This window comes from Aedes aegypti, chromosome 1 (genome assembly GCF_002204515.2).
Source record: "Aedes aegypti strain LVP_AGWG chromosome 1, AaegL5.0 Primary Assembly, whole genome shotgun sequence".
Lineage (NCBI taxonomy): Eukaryota > Metazoa > Arthropoda > Insecta > Diptera > Culicidae > Aedes > Aedes aegypti.
In genome coordinates, this window is record NC_035107.1 from 291,470,349 (window position 1) to 291,488,590 (window position 18,242).

At 36.4% G+C, this 18,242-nt stretch overlaps 1 protein-coding gene and 1 long non-coding RNA gene across 8 annotated transcripts in view; one reads left to right on the forward strand and one right to left on the reverse strand.

Annotated features, from left to right (window-relative positions):
- LOC5577644 (homeobox protein GBX-2) overlaps positions 1–18,242 on the reverse strand; it is a 129,472-nt gene that overhangs the window by 50,422 nt on the left and 60,808 nt on the right. The gene's annotated exons all lie outside the window — the stretch shown is intronic.
- On the forward strand, positions 10,470–16,287 carry LOC110674178. Its single transcript, XR_002498713.1, has 3 exons — positions 10,470–11,057; positions 12,077–12,282; positions 15,427–16,287. It is a non-coding gene; the product is annotated as an uncharacterized LOC110674178 (long non-coding RNA).

The following is an 18,242-nucleotide window of genomic DNA, read 5'->3' on the forward strand; positions in this document are numbered from 1 at the left end:
GGTGATCTTGAAGACATTTTTGATGTATTTTTCTGATTAAAATCCTAAACAAATTATTAATGAGCAACTGGAGGACACTTTAAACTAACAGTTTATATGTAATAAGTACGTAGAGGAGATTCCAAAAGAAACGATTAAAAGAATTTCTAATACATTTTCTGGCCGAATTCATCAAGAGATTGTTTAAGTAATTCGATACAGATTCTTTGAGAATTTTTCTGGTGAGATCAGAAAGTCTGGGTATGATTTTCTGTGAAAGCCCAGGACGAACTTCGTGAAAACTGGTAAAAGAGTTCTTAATGAAAGCACTGAAAAATATGAAAATAATTCATAACGAAATTTCCTCAGGAATTCTAAGAGGAACATGATTGAATCCTTGAAAAAATCGTGAAAGAATCACAAATGACATTCCTTGTGATTTTTTCGCTAGAATTCTTGAAGGATTACAAAAAGAATGAATTTGTACATTTAAACTACAAATGAAACTAATGTGCCGCGAAATTAAACAAAATCACAAATTATTGAAATCAATACAAATCTGTTAAAAATACGAAATTTGTGAAAATCGTGATTATTGCGACCGACATTACATCTGTAAATTGGAGATGAACCAGCCGTGGGCTGAAAATCTCCCTAATAGAGATAATAATAATAATACATCTGTTAAAATAGGTATATGCTAGGCCCCCCCTAGGCCCCCTCCAGACAAAAATCCTAGCTACGCCAATGGCCTTAGGACCCTTTCGGCCTAACGTCATTCGGCCTTACGTAAACTTCGTTATTTGATATCAGAATACGATGTGCCCTCCCTAGGCCTCCTCCTGGAAAAATCCCAGCTACGCCAATGGCACTGCCGCCGTTAGCTCTCTGCTATCATCGGCCATCGCCGTCAGTCATAAAATCATATTTGAGGATTGATGACTCCACCGTACAGTCGTGCTTGCCCACACCCAGGAAAAACGGGCGACGACAAATGAATAAAAAAATGTCTCAATCATAAAACAGGTTTATATATTTTATTGGAATAAATTGTCATAAAAGAGGCGTCTTTCTTCGTGTGTCACATTGAAAACTGGCGTTGTCATCCGCTCGCGAAGAAATGAGGCGAGGGGAACGAACAACTTGTGTGCTTGCACACTCCATTATTGTGAGATATGTTAAAGCGAAATATTACCCCCTCCTGTCGCAACTGTCGGACCACACCAAATGCTTTGCAACATCCTTTCACGTTTAGTCCTCAGCGTCATCATCATCATCGTTGGAATTGACTTGCATGATAAAGGGGGAACCCCGCCGCAGGAGGCAAAAGCGTGCGTTCGATCGAGCATATATAATATGGAAACAATTAACAGAATTGATTTTCATTACATATTAAATACTCAATCATGGGCCCTCTCGCTTACTCGCTTGATGCTTCGTGTCTGGCTTTGGCTTTCGGTCTCTCGTTACTAGCTCACAGAGCTGATCCGAGCTCTGATGGCTGATGCTGCTGCGAGATGCTCGGTTTGTGCCATATGTATACAGATATGTGTATGTTTTGTTCGTATTTATGCTTTGTATCGAATTTTAAACGTTTTCCTGTAGGCATACAGGCTACACAAGTGCACTTTGCATAGGCAACTAACGATTTATTGGGGGAAATCGGGGTATTACAGACGTGTGTTTATTAGGAGAAGCTTCCCTGGAAGACAGCACTAAGAATTTCTGCATGTTTGGAATCGAAACCAATGATAAAGAGGGCGATTTGGGGGCTTACATTATACAAGTGGTTAGAGACCGCGGCTAGAAAGCAAAACCATGCTGAAGGTGTCTGAGGTCAATTCCCGGTGGGCCCAGGATCTTTTCGTAAAGGAAAATTTCCTTGACTTATCTGGGCATAGAGTATCATCGTACCTGCCACACGATATACAAATGTGCAAATGACAACTTTGGCAAAGAAGGCTCTCAGTTAATAACTGTGGAAGTGCTCAAAATAACACTAAGCTGAGAAGCAGGTTCTGTCTCATTGAGGACGTAATGATAAGAAGAAGGTTTGTTGTTCTCTGAAATTGTCGCAGAACACGATTTGAAATCCGCTATATTAGGCCATAGTCTCAAACAATGTCGTTATGCTACATCTGAATTATTCACGTTCCAGTTTGCTCTCAATTCCCCGATATTGCATTTCCCAAGAAGCGAATACAATCCGGCACAAAGTGGATGGCGCGGCTGTTTGGCAGAAGCGGACGAGGCAGATTTATGCATAAACGCCACAAACGACGACAACGATGAAAACATCAACGATGAGCATGATAGAGAATTGGAGAGAGACTGAAATGTATCCTCTATTGCTGGAAGGGTTGAACATCGCCATACAATTGGGGGTGGCAAATTGCTGCATCTCTAGATGGATAGTGCAGGATGAGGAGGTGAACGAGTGGCAAACCGTTTATAAGCTAGGGTAAATACTCGAAAACCAATCAATTAACAGCGTAGGGTGCATCGGTTCGACGGTTGCCCTTGTTAGCTACAACATACAACGACTTCCACATGGCATAGTTGGATTATTAGTTTTACGAGTGGATAATTACCCGCTTCGATGCGGGGCAATTAGTGGAATGCATGCTTTGCTTCCTCGCACACAAACACACACACACACTTATCCATATCATCCCGGCCCTCCGATGCGTGCCATATGGCATAGACTACACTCTGCAGCAGCGGTCGGACACTGGATTTTGGGTCGGAGATTGATAATGTAAAGCATAAACATGTCATCATCCATCCATCCATCCAGCCAGCCTCGCCAATTGCACTAACGACCTATCCATTCTGGATGCGCCTGCCGACTTCTCCGCTTCTCTGACCCCTGGTCCTGGCTGACTGCTGACTTCATATTCTCCTCTACATAATAATAAACACAAATACGATGCAATAATACGGAGCTGCAAACCCGTACCATACATTCGATCACGGTGCTTCATTTATCGTTATTATTAAAAAATTAGCCATTCAGCCTATTTCTGTTCTACACCTCTGAACCGATTTGAAATAATCTCTAGACGAAATTTTAAGTTAAGTCCTTTTCAATGCGTAACCGACAAAATCGTTGATTTTTAGAACCGTAAAACGGGGTCACGGTGCCCCGACAGACCGTTATTATACAAAAAAAAAAAATTGTCCATCAAATCTGAGCACAGGGCTCGATTTCTGAGGTTACTCTGCACCTCTGGGCCAATTTAAAAAAAATTCCTAGGAGGAATCTCTAGAAATCTTGATTTGAAGTTTTTGACTTAAAAATTCAATATGATTCATATTAGAACTTCGCAATAGCACTGAAAAAAAAATCTACAAAAACACTCAAAAGTTGGCAAAACTATTCTCAAATAGTATATAACGGTTATAGTTGGTCGGCGTTAAGTCAGAGTGGACCAAGTGACATTTTTCATGTTTTGAGAAAAATTGGCTTAAAGTCTAACGCATTGTGATTTTTAAACTCGTTCAAATTTTGGTTCAATATTTTTACACATCTTTGTGTTACTTTCAAACAATATAATGTGAAGTGATAATCATGAAAAATCATAATCCAAACCTCTGATAGAACGATTTTTGGATTGACTATGTGTACTTGGTCCACTCTGACTGAATCATAGACCACCGTTCAGTGAGATGGTTCACTCTGACTGAACAATTTCTACGAAAATATCAATCATTCAATGTTTGCATGGTCAAACCTCTAAAATAAACAGATTATCAAGATCCTTCGACATCAGAATCGTAAATTCTTCAATAATCCATATCGTCATTCCCGAAATCAGTGGCATTTTGATAGCTTGAAATTCAAAGTTTTGCAGGGTCAGGGCCTTGAAGATCAGAAATATTCAAACATGCTTTCAGTCAGAGTGGACCAAGTGAAAATCTTTAGTAATTCTGAAATTGACTCAAAAATACCACAATCAATCAGTTTATTGCTTTTCAACACTTGGTCCACTCTGTTTGCACAGAAATTGTTGCAATTCCTGGCCACCCATCCAAATATGGTAATTGATAAAAAATCAAAATCAAATGCATCGAATTAAGTAATATTTATGAATTTATGTTGATGGATGAGTAGAAGAATCATTTAATGTCGAAAAATCTGACAAATCTTTTGAAATGTTTTTCACTTCCTCGTATTCCTCAGCGCGCTGATCATTTTCGCTATTATGGTAATAAGCACTTGGTCCACTCTGACTGCACACTTTTATCGATTTTTATTGATCATCCAAAGTAAGTTTGTTGCATATACCTCACAGTTTACAACATTCTTCAAATCTGATCAAAGTGAAATGGAGTTAAGGTAGTTTCGCAGCTATGGTAGTTTGTCGTTTATAAATCGTAGTGGGGATTTATATAAAACTTCTGTTGACATTGATAACGTTTAATTTGGCATCTTGTGCAATTCTGATTCTTGACGTACAAATATGTGATTTTGGACGCACATTGTTATAAACGAACACATAAACATCTGGTGGTCACTAGGAGAACGGTGCATATTAGTTGGCTTTTGTCTCACCAGAGCGGCGCTATTCATGTCGCCTAGAAAGGACGGAAGTCGGTTATCTTATTCCTTCTAACCATCTTTGCATTTACTCTACCCAAGCGTATATGGTCGCATGTAGAGGAAGAAGCAGGTTCAGTTGTATTTGTCCTGAAGGAGTGCTTGATGGAGATGCAGATGAATTTGTGAAGAGACATATAACACTTGTGACGTATGGTAATAATGTTTCCCGTGTAGTAAAAACACGTGTTCTGGCTGCGAATATTTCCTTTTACGGATTACGTAACCAGCTTAGGGACCCGCAACTTGCAAAGGGAAACGAAATTTCTGCACTGTTGCTTAATAAAGGCTTATTTGACTTCATAAATCCATTATTTCATCCAACTACGCCTCGCGATCCTTTATCGTACAATCATTTAGGGCGAATGCCGGAAGTAAAAGTTGCATCAATCAGGTCAGCGTAAAAGATATCCGCGTATGTTCATTCTGATATTGACGTGAGCGTACCAGAGCAACCAAATCATTCCAGATTTGAAACAAACGGTTGATACTAGCTCTAATCGACTATAAAAGTATTCATAAGGCTTATCTTCTGACTATTATTGTGCTACATTTGTTCTCAGATCCTTTGTATTCTCTCTTCAACATTATTAATTGTAAATTTATTTGTTTCACCTTTCAATCGGTTCAACATAGAAAACAACAATGAATTCAATTTAAACCAGCAAATTATGAAAAAAAAAACACTTAAGCCTCTCCGGTAAGTTATGTCAGTTATAAAAAAAATCTAATTATAACAACGGTAACAATTTTATACTAGTAGAGAACTTAACTGGTTAACTTTTTGAGCGTTTTTGTAGGTTTTTTCAGTGCTATTGCAAAATTGTAACAAAGATTATATTGACGTTCTTAGTCAAAAACTTCAATTCAAATTTTTTTGAGATTCCTCCTAGGGTTTTTTTTTTTTAAATTGGTGCAGAGGTGCAGAATGACCTCAGGAATCGAGCCCTGCGTTCATATTTGATGGACATTTTTTTGTGTAATAACGGTCAGTCGTAGCAGTGATAAGTGAACAAATTTAGGCTTTGCACTCATCAAACCCCGTGGGGAAGCGACAAATGCCGTATGAGAAAAAAATGTACTAATGATAATCAAATCAGCACCAAATTTTTTGCATCACTCCAGTTGTTCGTGGATGACAGCCGATTGAGTCCTGTGATAAAATCATAATTAAAATTCACCTACAATCCATGCACCAATAATAGGAACATTTTCCTTTAATGGAGGTATGGTTCCCTTAAAAGCGCATTGATTTCTTATGAAACCCTCCACGATGGGTACTAATACATCACTGTAGGTGTAAAGAGCAAAAATAATTGCTTTAAATAGCTTTACTAATAAATTTCATGAATACTCTTTGACTGCTTGTATCATTTTCTCATCGTACATCATAGAAAAATATTACTTAGTCATTTATAAGTGTTAACATGTCAAAACACACTACCTCCACTATATGAGCTACCTCCGCACCTGGGCGGTTTCCATACAAACTGGCGGCCAAAAATATTTTTTCCATCTTATGTCGTATTTATGTGCAAATCATTAAAAACGTTAGAGCTTACATAGAAATGATGATATGAATGATTTTGCGATATTCAGTAATCGTCTGAATTAATTTTTAGCTGTTTTTAATAGAAAAAGGTTAAAAATATTGGAAAAATTCAAAAAGCCCTAAATCAAAAAAGTGCAAATTTGTGCAGCTAAATTCTTTACGATCGTTTAGTTTGCATCTCAAAGTAGGGTAATTTGCCCATTATTGCGGTATTCCCTATTATTGCGGTATAAGAATTAAACCCTCATTATAAATCGAAAACTCTATTTTTTATGGATTTTATTGATGATGATAAACGCTTATAGTATTCCCAAGCTTTACCAGATAAATGCTTTAAAAATTAAACGATTTTGATCGTTGTAAGAACATTTTTAAATGATGCATCAAGAAAAGCCTATATTTTTAACCAGTCACTTTATCTACTAGCGGGTTTTCATAAGCGTGTATTTTTAAGTTTAAAACCCAAAATGATTATATGCAACGGGTATATCAGTTCAGTATGGATGTAGTTTCATGATGGATATTGAATTTTGAATAAAAGTTCTATATTTTTTTAGAATAAGCATATACCGCAATAATAGGACAATGAAAATATCTTTTTGCCTATCATTGCGTTATCTGTAAATCCCATTCAAAAATTTGTAATTTCAATAGTAATTTTAAATGTAATTGCTGGAAACATTAATTATATTATTAGGATACTTTTTTTGGACACAATTTTGTGTCAATCATACATTTATTTAGTCAAACAATAGATTTATGTTTACATTTACCCTGTAGTTGCTCTTATTTACAAATATATTGCATATAAACATAATGTTTTACCGAAAAATCACGTAAACTGATTGAAAATCGGAACACATGCCAAAAATACGTTGGAAAAATAAGATACAAGATGATCGCAAGGAAACATTCTTTTAAAATTGCATTGGATTGATGAAAGCTAGTGGTAAAAAGCACCAAAATTGTAGGTTATACTTAAGGCAACAAATTCATTATATAGCGACTACTGATCTCAGATGGAAGAACCTTGTCTATTTACTTTAACATTGTCCAGCTACGATGAAAAAGGATACGAAACCAGCAGAAAATAATTCGATTCTGTTGATTTGTTTTCGAATCGTGACATAAAATAATAAATTAGTTTTCTTTATAGATATGTCCAAAGTCACACAAACTGACAGTACCGTGCAGTGTCATTAACATGTAGAGAGCATAATTTCAATGCTTGAACATTGTATGGCATTGAACATATACTGAATGTAATAAAATCTATGATTTTTTGTATACCGCAATAATAGGACGGCACTACCGTAATAATAGGACGAAATACCGCAATAATAGGACAGAAAAAGAGCTTCAGATTTATGTTAAAAAATGTATGTTTGTTTCCAAAATTTACTTTTTTACTTCACTATACTCCAGATAAAGGATAGTTTTAACACTTCACATTGCAATATACAATAATATTTAGGTTTTGGACACTGTAATACGATTTATACTTCAACACCGTGCTTAAGTCCTCCATAATAGGACGGATACCCTACCCTTGGAAATATATTTTAGCCTGGGACAACTTGGGACAAAAAAGTATGGGATGTGTATAGTTTCGATAGAAAAACAAACATATTTTTTTCAGTGCACTCCCCGCATTTTTCCGACCTAAGGTACGAGTTTTTATTTAATTTTATTTTTCTAAGATAGCTTGTTGAATAAGCTTTCGGACAGTGTATAAAGATCTGTATAAAATATTACGATTATGCAGTAGGGGAAGTGGTGGTAAAATGAACAGGGGTGGTAAAATGGACACCTTGACTTTTATCGAGAAAAACACATTTCAATGAATTTTTATCACGCACGGACGATTCATAGCATAAATTAGAGTGTTCGAGTTGATACGTAGGTAAATTGAAGTGAAAATACCAACGAAAACCAAGATTTTAGAAAATCACGGTTGAAAATTATAACTGACGTAACTTTTGGCTCGGAAGACTTGAGGTTTTTCAGTGAGGTGAATATCGTTATGATATGAGGTCAAATCTGATACCTTTAGAATTCTTTTTGAATGGGTTACAATTATAAATTAATATATTTTCGGTAAGGCAATAAAAATTTCCAGAAATATTTGTTTTGCCCACGTTTTTTGCATGATGTTCATTTTACCACCAACAGCTGTTCATTTTATCCACATAGTGCAGCTAAAATGAACATTTACATCGTTTTTTGCTAGCGACAAAAACATGTGAAAATTCAGCTATTTTAGTCTGAATTTGTGTCGCTGCTATAGATAACATCCCTATCTTTGATGTTGTTAGATATAACTATACAAATCCTTGTTTTTCTATCAGAAACAAGATGATTTCCTTAAGGTGTTCATTTTACCACCCCTTCCCCTATATTGTATTCCATGTGTACCATGTGTCTACACTGCATTTTTGATTTTTCGTAAAAACTCTAACTTTGACATCCTGTATCAATTAAACTATAGAAACTATTGCCCTTAAATTCCAGGAATATCTTAAAAGAAGTGTTTACTATGGAATGATGTACAAGAAAATCATATCAGAACAAGTCTTTTTTTCGATTATTGGTCACCTGATCGCCCAAAGTGCTCCGCTAAGGGACCGTTTACCCTACGTTACGTCCCTAGTAGGATAGAGGCAGTTTGGGGTAGATACAAAGATGCTCTATGCCCTGGAGAGTTAAAAAATCCTGTATGAAAAAAACCTCGACCGGTGTGATTTGAACTCACGACGCTCAGCTTTGTCCTGCTGTATAGCTGCGCTACAGCTATCTGGCCCTCTCGTAGGATAACACATGTATACGCCATCTTGAAAAAGTAGAGATGTTTGAAAACCGATTGAGATATTACCGTCAAACGGGGCTTCTTTTGACATTATTTCCACATTCTTCAACTTTGAGGATTTGTAGCTCTAAGAATTATGGATGGATTTCGATAATTCTTGCATATATCTTAGTTGTATATGTACGTAACAAATGTGCAAAATATGAAGCAAATCGATCAAGAAATAAAAAAATTGCTTGAATAGCGAATAATATGTGTCCTTCAAGACCAAAATGGGGCTACTTTGGACACATTTAGAAAGCAACACGATTTGAAAATAAAATGATTATTTTCGCATAACTTTTGAACTGATTCTATAGATTAACGTCTATTTTGACGTTGTTGAACGTTTTTCGTTGATAAACATAATTAAGAAAATTGTAAAGCGCTAAAAAATACACATACCTATATAACACTTTTCAGCAAATTATGGTTTTGTAGTGTTTAATTTCTAGTATGAAATTTCAGTTTTACTTTCTTTTAAATAAACTGTCAGCTACGACTGCTTGATTGTTTAAGTTCTTCTTCTTCTTTCTGGCGTTACGTCCCAACTGGGACAAAGCCTGCTTCTCAGATTAGTGTTCTTATGAGCACTTCCACAGTTATTAACTGAGAGCTTTCTTTGCCGATTGACCATTGTTTAAGTTGACCATTGTTTAAGTTGACACAATCGAATGATGCAATTACCAAGTACTGCGACGATTAATAAGGTCTGATTAATAATGATTAACATCTGTTAAAATTCTTAATGTTATATTAATGATATGTAGAAGGATCTCATCAATTGCTGTAACTAAAAGTAATTTTTATTTAAAGTGTAATGCATGAAGTACAAGAAAAATGTTTCGCAAGATCGTAGGCAATTCAAATTTGACATTTGTAATTATTTTGGTTCTCAATAGTTTTGATATGGCTCAATGGTAGTCTATTTATAGCAGATGAAGAATAAAATTGTTTTGTACTACGGATTCATGTAAAAATGACCGAGAATTATTTTTTCAAGGAATATGGTTTGAGTTTACTACCAATACGTAATTAAATATATATATTTGATGACTATTAACTTTCCTGAATCCTTGGTGAATTTTTTTGTTGTTGTTAAATATAGAAACCAACGCTTTAACATAAAATAAAAGCCGTAAAATTAAGACCTTTGATCAATTATTTTTTTAACACAACAATTTTTAACATAAAATTATCACAAATTTTAATGAAACATGACGATTTGATAGTTTGGTGACGCTCCCAATAACTTTCCACGATATGTGAAAAATTCGAACAATGTTTACATAGCAAATGTTTTGTGCCTTGTGAATATGTGTTCGGAATTTTTAAATATATTTTCCTGTTTATCATGTTATTGTTGATGTTGTTCCGAAAAATGTTCATGTCTGGTTGTAGATCACGTTTTGGTCAATAAAAGTGCTGAAGACACAAAATAGCTCAGATTAATATTTATGCTGCAAATAAATCAAAAACACGAATGTCCAAAGTAGCCCCCGGAATCAAAAGTAGCCCCGTTTGACGGTACTGCCTTTGAAGTTTTAGTACAATTTTGGAAGTTGAATTCAAAACTGCTTCACCTTATGAGTACAAAACACGAAGGTATTCCGTTTAATGGGAGCCGATAGACATACGATCAGTTGTCAAACGTTCTAGCAGACGAAGGTCTGGTCGAACTTTAAAGTAAAAGATAAGATCAGTGATTGCTGAGAGCGCAACTAAAACAATCCTACTTTATTTAACCAAAGCACAGTACATTCAGTGCTGTTTCTCCCTCCGATTGTGTACAATCTCGATTAGTGACCTCGGCTACCGAAAACGACGGAAAGTGAAGCGATTGGGTGATCGACGAAGCAGCCATTCATTCAGCAACGGATCGGTTTTTGTTTTTCACCGAACACGGTTTAGCGAGCACCATCCCGGCGGCGGTTTTCCTTGAGCGTTATTGTGGGCCGTTATAGTACGTTAGACGCAGGGAAGGGATAGACGCCATCGCGTTGGAAGAAAAAGTTGCCGTAATCTATTGTGAACGGCATCCGCAGGCAAATTGCAACTGTCTGTTAATCTCAATTGGTAAGGTGAGATTTAAATTGGAAGATTTCATGGGTAAATCACTGATTATTGAAATTAGAGATTTTAAAAGCTTGGTTGAAGGCCATTCAGTCAAACAAGCGGTTGAAAGGCATCCTTTGGGAATCTTCATATTCTTTTCAGTGATGAAATAATAACTTACAGATCTGAAAAGAAATTGTGAGTAACAATAACTGTGAGATTAGACTGATGCAAATTTTGAAATTTTTGCTCCCCTATGCTTAAACGGTGTCAATTATGATAAAAATCATTCTCTCAAAATTTTAAGTGATTTGGAAGAAATTTGGTTGTGCACATGCCATTTGAAGTTTATATGGAAATTACTATGGGAAAGGCAAAGATTTTATGTTCAATCCTCTAACTGCTCGTCACAATAATCTATGGAAAAGTGAACAAACTCTTCTCATGTGAAATCATCCCAGCTGCAACTTTGCCGAAGACCACATTTTGATGGGACGTAAGGATAATTTGTTATTATTGATTACAAAGTCTAAATCATGCTGAGATGATCATTCAATTACTTTCAGAGCAACACTGCTTTTTTGCTGTAGAACATAGTATAGTAGCCTGGATTACTTTGATCTATTCTAGCCACCAGGAGCACCACTGTTGCCTGCCGGGCAGTTGGTTCAGCATGCAAAATGCATACCCACTTTATGATTATGAATAGCAATTTTTCCTGACGTCCAATCAAAATGTGGTCTTCGGCAAAGTAGTAGCTGAAAGTATTTCACATAAAAAGATTGTGTTCACTTCTCCATATAACATTGTAATGAAGAGATAGAGGGCTGAAGACAAAAGGATGGCGTTTTCCATAGTAATCTCCATATGAGCTTCAAATGGCCTGTGCACAGTCAAATTTCTTCCAATTCATTTCAAACTTTGGGAGGATGCTATTAACCAAAATATAAGTCGTTTAAGCATAGGGGAGCTAAAATTTCAAAATTTGCATCACTCTACTGTGATATATTATTTTATTAAGAGTGATTTTCTTCTATTCAACTAGATAGTGGACGGAAGTTTAATTGACCTACTGGAGTATCCGTCACTGCGCGTTGGAATACTGGTGCTTGTGTTCCATGACCTTTTCAGCATAATCAGGGTGGTTCAAATTCGATCGTCTGCTAGTTTTGGTCTAGCTTGTTGGCCGTTCCAGATCCAATTTTGTTGGTCTGTCCCAAATCAGATCAGCAAAGGCTGAAGGACCTTCCGGTGAGTTATTTTTTGTTTTGCATTTTTTTTTTATTTTGGAAATCAGTTAATTACATCAGAAAACTTTATTTTATCACCTACCAGTGATAGCCATTTTCTGCAACTTTTATATGAACACACACTTAGATTAAATTACTGGGGTCGGTAAAATTTTACTGAGTTTTGGAACTACCGAAAAAGTCAGTAAAATGAAAACTTTCGCCACGCGTAATTGAAAAGCAAATTTCACCATGTTTTATTTTTTATCAATATATGATATAAAAAGAAAGCTCTCTGCAAAATGTCGGCGATTTCTGACATTTATTTTTAGTTTACTGACTTTTTCGGTAGCTCCAAAACCCAGTTATTTTTACCGAACAGATTGAGTGTGCATATCTCAGTCCAACATAAATTGTAGTCTAGAATCTTTCCGCAAGTTCGATTCCTTTGAGGATTGGATTGAACGTTTGGGTTTCTTTTTTAGTATGAACAAAATGCTCGGTGAAGAAAAACGGGACCATTTTATAACATTGAGTGGCTCTATAATTTTCAGGAAACTTAAATTGCTATTCCTTAGTACAGTGAAACCTCCATGAGTCGATTTTCCATGACTCGATATCGACTCATGGAACCATACTGAAAACAAATTTTCATGGTTACTATGATGGTCCCCTCAAACAGCTTTCCAAGGAATTTGTTTCCATTACTAAATATTTCCATGCGTCGTTGGTCCCTTCAAATATCGACTCATGGAGATTTTTCTGTAGTAATTTAGCAGAAATTGTTTCTAAATTGAAGGCAAGGCTGGATAAGATGGAATCCGACCTTGTATAAAGACTAAAGTTTAATTTGTGAGTGCAACAGCCGGATGAATCGCTAGAGGATTTCGTGTTATCTGTTAAGCTGCAGGTCGAGCTTTTTAATTTTGAAAACTTCAAGCAAATGACTATGCGTGACCGAATCGTTGCTGGCACTCGAGACAAATCTCTTCAGCAAAGATTGCTAAACGAAGAAAAGCTAACATTGTAAACAGCGAAAAAGCTAATCGCAGCTTGGGAATTCGCCAAAAATAATGCGAAAAACGTGGGGTATAGCAACAGTGCGGATCAAATAGCGGATTTGAAAGCTAATGGTTTCCCAGGGGTCAAATGTGGTGTGCGATTTCTTGTGGTGTCGAGGAGCATATTAAGCGGAGGGGCTTCAAACGGAAGAACATGCCATTCCGGGGGCCTGAAAATGGTGATTTATAGGATCAATCAAATGCAGTTGGTATAATTATTCAATTTAACCGATTAACAGAAGGTTTACGCTGATTCGTTTTTCTTAAAACTCCTCGATATAGTGGCCACATTATAACCGATTCTGGAAATTATCTGTGACTTGAAATTTGCCTACCTCCAGGGGCACAGAAGCACAAAACACTTGTCACCCGACCAGACCCAGTGATCCATTGCAATAACTCCGGCCACAGGAACATTCCCGAGATTCTTTGACCACTTTTAGAAACTAGATATGTGTACGAGTATACTGACAAAAAATAATTGGAATCCGTTAAGTATTCGCTGAGCGGTGAGAGTTTTAGTAATTTTTCTTTCACTCAGGCCTATACGGGTTAAATGAACATGTCAAAAATTGTACGTATCCGTTTAACAGGAGCCGATCAATTGTCAAATGTTCTAGCAGACGAAGGTCGGATCAAACTTCAAAATAAAAGATGAGATCGGTAATTGCTGAGAGCTCAACTAAAACAATCCTAGTTTATTTAACCAAATCACAGTTACATTTAGTGCTGTTCCTCCCTCCGATTGTGTTAAATCTCGGTTAGTGACCTCGGAACCCAGACGTTTCAGAAAACGCACCATATTAAAAAAAAAATGCGAACAAACAATAATTTTGATTTTGAATGTACTGTCTCCTGGTTTCAAACAGCTTGAACTGTTACATGATATCTTTGTGGCACTCAAATTACTCAAGTAAATGTTGCAAATGCTTTGAGTTGACAATAAATTTGTAATCCCGAAGTGAAAACATTCAAAGATTGACTTGAAGAATTTAAAACGCTCCTAGATTGTGTCCAGAATTGGAGGCCGATATTTGCACTTATCACTGAGGAAACGGAACGTATGAGGTACATAAGATTTTCTTATGGAATAACGACATAAGAAGCATTTTGTTCTTCATTCGATAATCTTATAACATTTCAAACTTATGAAATAACACTCATTACATAGACAGATATAATTTCATAAGAAACTCTTTTTGGTTATCAAACGCATTGATTATTGGCTTTCATAAGACAATCTAATGGAGTACGATTTTCTTAACAATTTCATACGAAAATCTTATGAATTACGTGGAGCAATGCTAATAACAAAATATTCACGATTGAGATTAATTAGCGCGCGTATGACAATGATTAGTAACACTTGTGAAAAACAGTAGACTTCCTTTCAAAAACCACGTAAGAATTTCATACGATTTTCTTTTGGAATAAAGACATAAGAAGCATCTAATGAGACTCATAAGAAAAACTTGTGAACTTCCATCGATCATTGCGTTCATAATATAAATTGGTATAATATCATAAGACACTCGTATGAAGGATCATAGATATCAATTATGGAATTCTTCAGGACCATTATGTATTTAGAGAATCGCTTTTTGGATTTAGGAAAATAAAGATATTCATAAGATCTTTAATGATACCGACAAGAATTTCTTGTGAATATCGGACGTTTTGTGTTTCATACGAATCTTATGAAAGAGAGAAAACCAGTCAAGAAATCAATTCACAAGCGTTCTCTTATGAAATTCGTACTCAATTTCTGGCTCAGTGTACAGAAGCACTACGCGGTAAGTATCGAAGATTGAAGAAATTGTGTTATTATCGGATATGCTGAACAGCTTATGAGGATCTTGAGATGCAGAAGATTTGTTTCTTGCGCCACAAAGCGAGTGAATTTATAAATATATTTGTCACTGCCAAATATCCCTTGATCTGTTGAACAATTTACTCCAAGATACCAATCCGACTAAGAAAGTATAACAAGTTAGTAACATATTGTGTTATGATGTTACAAAAAAATTATATAACAAGATGCGATAGAAATGACGCCTTCAAAAAAGCGTAACTCTGCATTTCGTCTCACGATTTATTTCTTTTAGGTCCCGAGTTGTATAGCATTTATACAAACAAAGTGGCGTTAAAAGTTTTGATGACTTATATTTCTGATAATAACGGCAAATGAAGCACCGTGACCCAGCAGAAGAGCAACTCCGGAGGGATTCGGGGCGAATTGAGGATTGAAACGAGCGACGAGATCGAAATTCCCTCCTGACGCGCGCTCTAGTTATGGCTTGTCGAAGGATACGGGAAATCCGAAATAGGATCCAACCTCTGCTGAGGGAGGTTGCTAAATATGCTGCTGCTGCCGAGGGGCGAGCGGGACGGGGTTCAATTAAATATACATATAGCGACAATCAAATCGATACAAACAATATGCTGCAATTTATCCAGGAGAACACAACGCTCCGACAATAGGCGGAGTAGGTGATGTATCATCATCATCGCCATCATCGCCGCCCCTCTCTACACGTCTCCCTCGCACCGTATCAATGCATCTCACCCCATCCCATCCCACATCCAGCAGCCAAGAACTTTGTGATATTAATAATTGAATAAAATTTGCATTCAAACGATAAATGGTTTGTTAAACGATTCCGCTCTTATTTTCTGCCTCTGTGCTTTGATTGCCGGTCGGGTCTATCAAATTCGCAGAAGTACCCTCAGTGAGAGAGCTCCGATTCCCGGAATTCCACTGCTCGGCACATTCGGACGTAATTGGCTGACTGTATAGCTCTGTGGGACGAGTCCGGAGTCGGGGAATGGGAGGCTGTCGGTTCGGTTCTGTCGGTCGGTCGGGCAATTGTGTGATATCCTTTTGTGTCGATTGCTGGCTGGCTGCTGCAGAGGCGTGTATGAAAGCCGAGTCGAGCTCTTCCATAGAGAGAGAGAACGAGCTTTGCTTGCGTTTGCCGTTGTTGTTATTGCACAACCACTTGACTTTTATTGATTTAATTTGGTAATTATCGCAATAAATAAATCGCTGTACGATGCAATGGCTTGCCGCTGCTGGGCCGTTGATGGGAAATTGACGAGCAAACGATGAGTGAATGGTGTTTATTGTTGCATGCCTCGATTCATTCATTATCGTGTGTATGTGCGCTGCTAATAGACTAATGAGTGTGGCGCGCAGAGTTTGGCCCGAATAATAAGAGCGTTGACTCATAATCAGCATAATACATTTTCAATCGTGATAACATCAAGAGGGCGGAATTTGTTGTAATGCACTGGGCTTATTGTTAATGGGTTGCTAGTTATTATGATAATGGTACACAAGTTAACTGCACAGTTGGTCTAGTACTAAAGCATAACAGTATTCGATCATCTTTAATTGGGTATGAAGCTTGCAGCTTTACAGTAACATTGAAACTTATTTTTGGTAAAATAATTGTGCTGGCTAGAAAAGATTATAAAATAATTATAAATATAAAAAAATACTCAATTTAGTTCACGTTTTTGTTTTTTCGATCAAAACACCCATGTAAAAATTGAAACCGGAAATGAAACATGATGTATTTTCGACAGTTTTATTTGCAACGTCATTTTGAATTCCCTTAAACATTTTGGTTCAAACTCAGACATTTCAGAGCGACTCCAACCAGCAGCATAATTATTTTACTGCATAATGTTTCAATTCCGATAATTTTCTTGTTTTTCGGTATTTTTTCTCCATTTTTCATAATTTCTCAAAAAACTCTTCTGGTTTTTTAGCACTTGTGTCGATTTGTTTCAATGGTCATCTGTATCCTGATATTCCAAAATTCTTTGGAAGACCGATAACTACCCGACCAGTGAACTAAAACAACATTATTGCAAAGTTTGTTGCTCAGATAGCATGTATTTTCTAGCCGGCTGATAAGTAGTTAGAATAACAAAAATTATAACAAATCCTCTAAATTAAACAAAATTTTAACAATATATGTTACACTTTAAGCAAAAATATAGCTCAATATCTTTTATAACTAACAAAAATGTAAGTCATTGTGTTATTTTTAATATCTAAACAAAAACAAAATTTCATAACAAATTGTGTTATAATTAGATTATACAAATAAGCAACGATTAATATCGACACAGATTCTGAATAATAGCTTAGAAGCTTCTTGATCAGAAAGATGTAGAGAAGCTTGAAAGCTTCTTCCAAAAAGCTCGGAATCTTTTTTCCAGAAGCTTGGACGCTTCTTCCCAGTAGCTTGGACGCTTCTGCCCAGAAGCTTGGATACACTGTAACCTCAATTTACGAACTAGATCGGGGGTGCGTAAATTGAATCAGTGCGTAAAACGAGGGAGCTCAGTTCGCAAAACGAGGTTTGCCGTTTGGAGTCTACTTGTATGAAATTAATTTATATTATGGCCTTTGAATCTACAAACGTGATCAATGGTCTATAGGTAGTTTTTTTTAATATGGCGCAGTCTCTTAACCATGCATTGAAGTCATCGGAATATTTTATTGATTAATACGGATGTTTTTGGTCCGCCAAGGACTCCATTGAATATAGGCCTTGGGATCTACGGCCATAATAAGTGATTAGAAGATAGTTTTCAAATACTCCAAAGGCTCCTAATCATTTCTGTGGGTAAACGGTGTATTGTATTAATATGTATGGCTGTTCTTGGTCCTCTAAGATCTCTATCAAATATGGGCATTAGGATATACAAGCGTAACCAATCATCAATAGAAGTTCTTCAATATTGCAAAGGCCTCTTACTATCCATATTTACAAACGAAGTGTTGTATTGAGTTGTGTGGATGTTTTTGTATTTCCAATGACTCCATGATATATAGGCTGAGTATCTACAAACGTAAGTAGTTGTACATTGATGTTACTTATAGCATAAAATCTAAATCTAATATAAG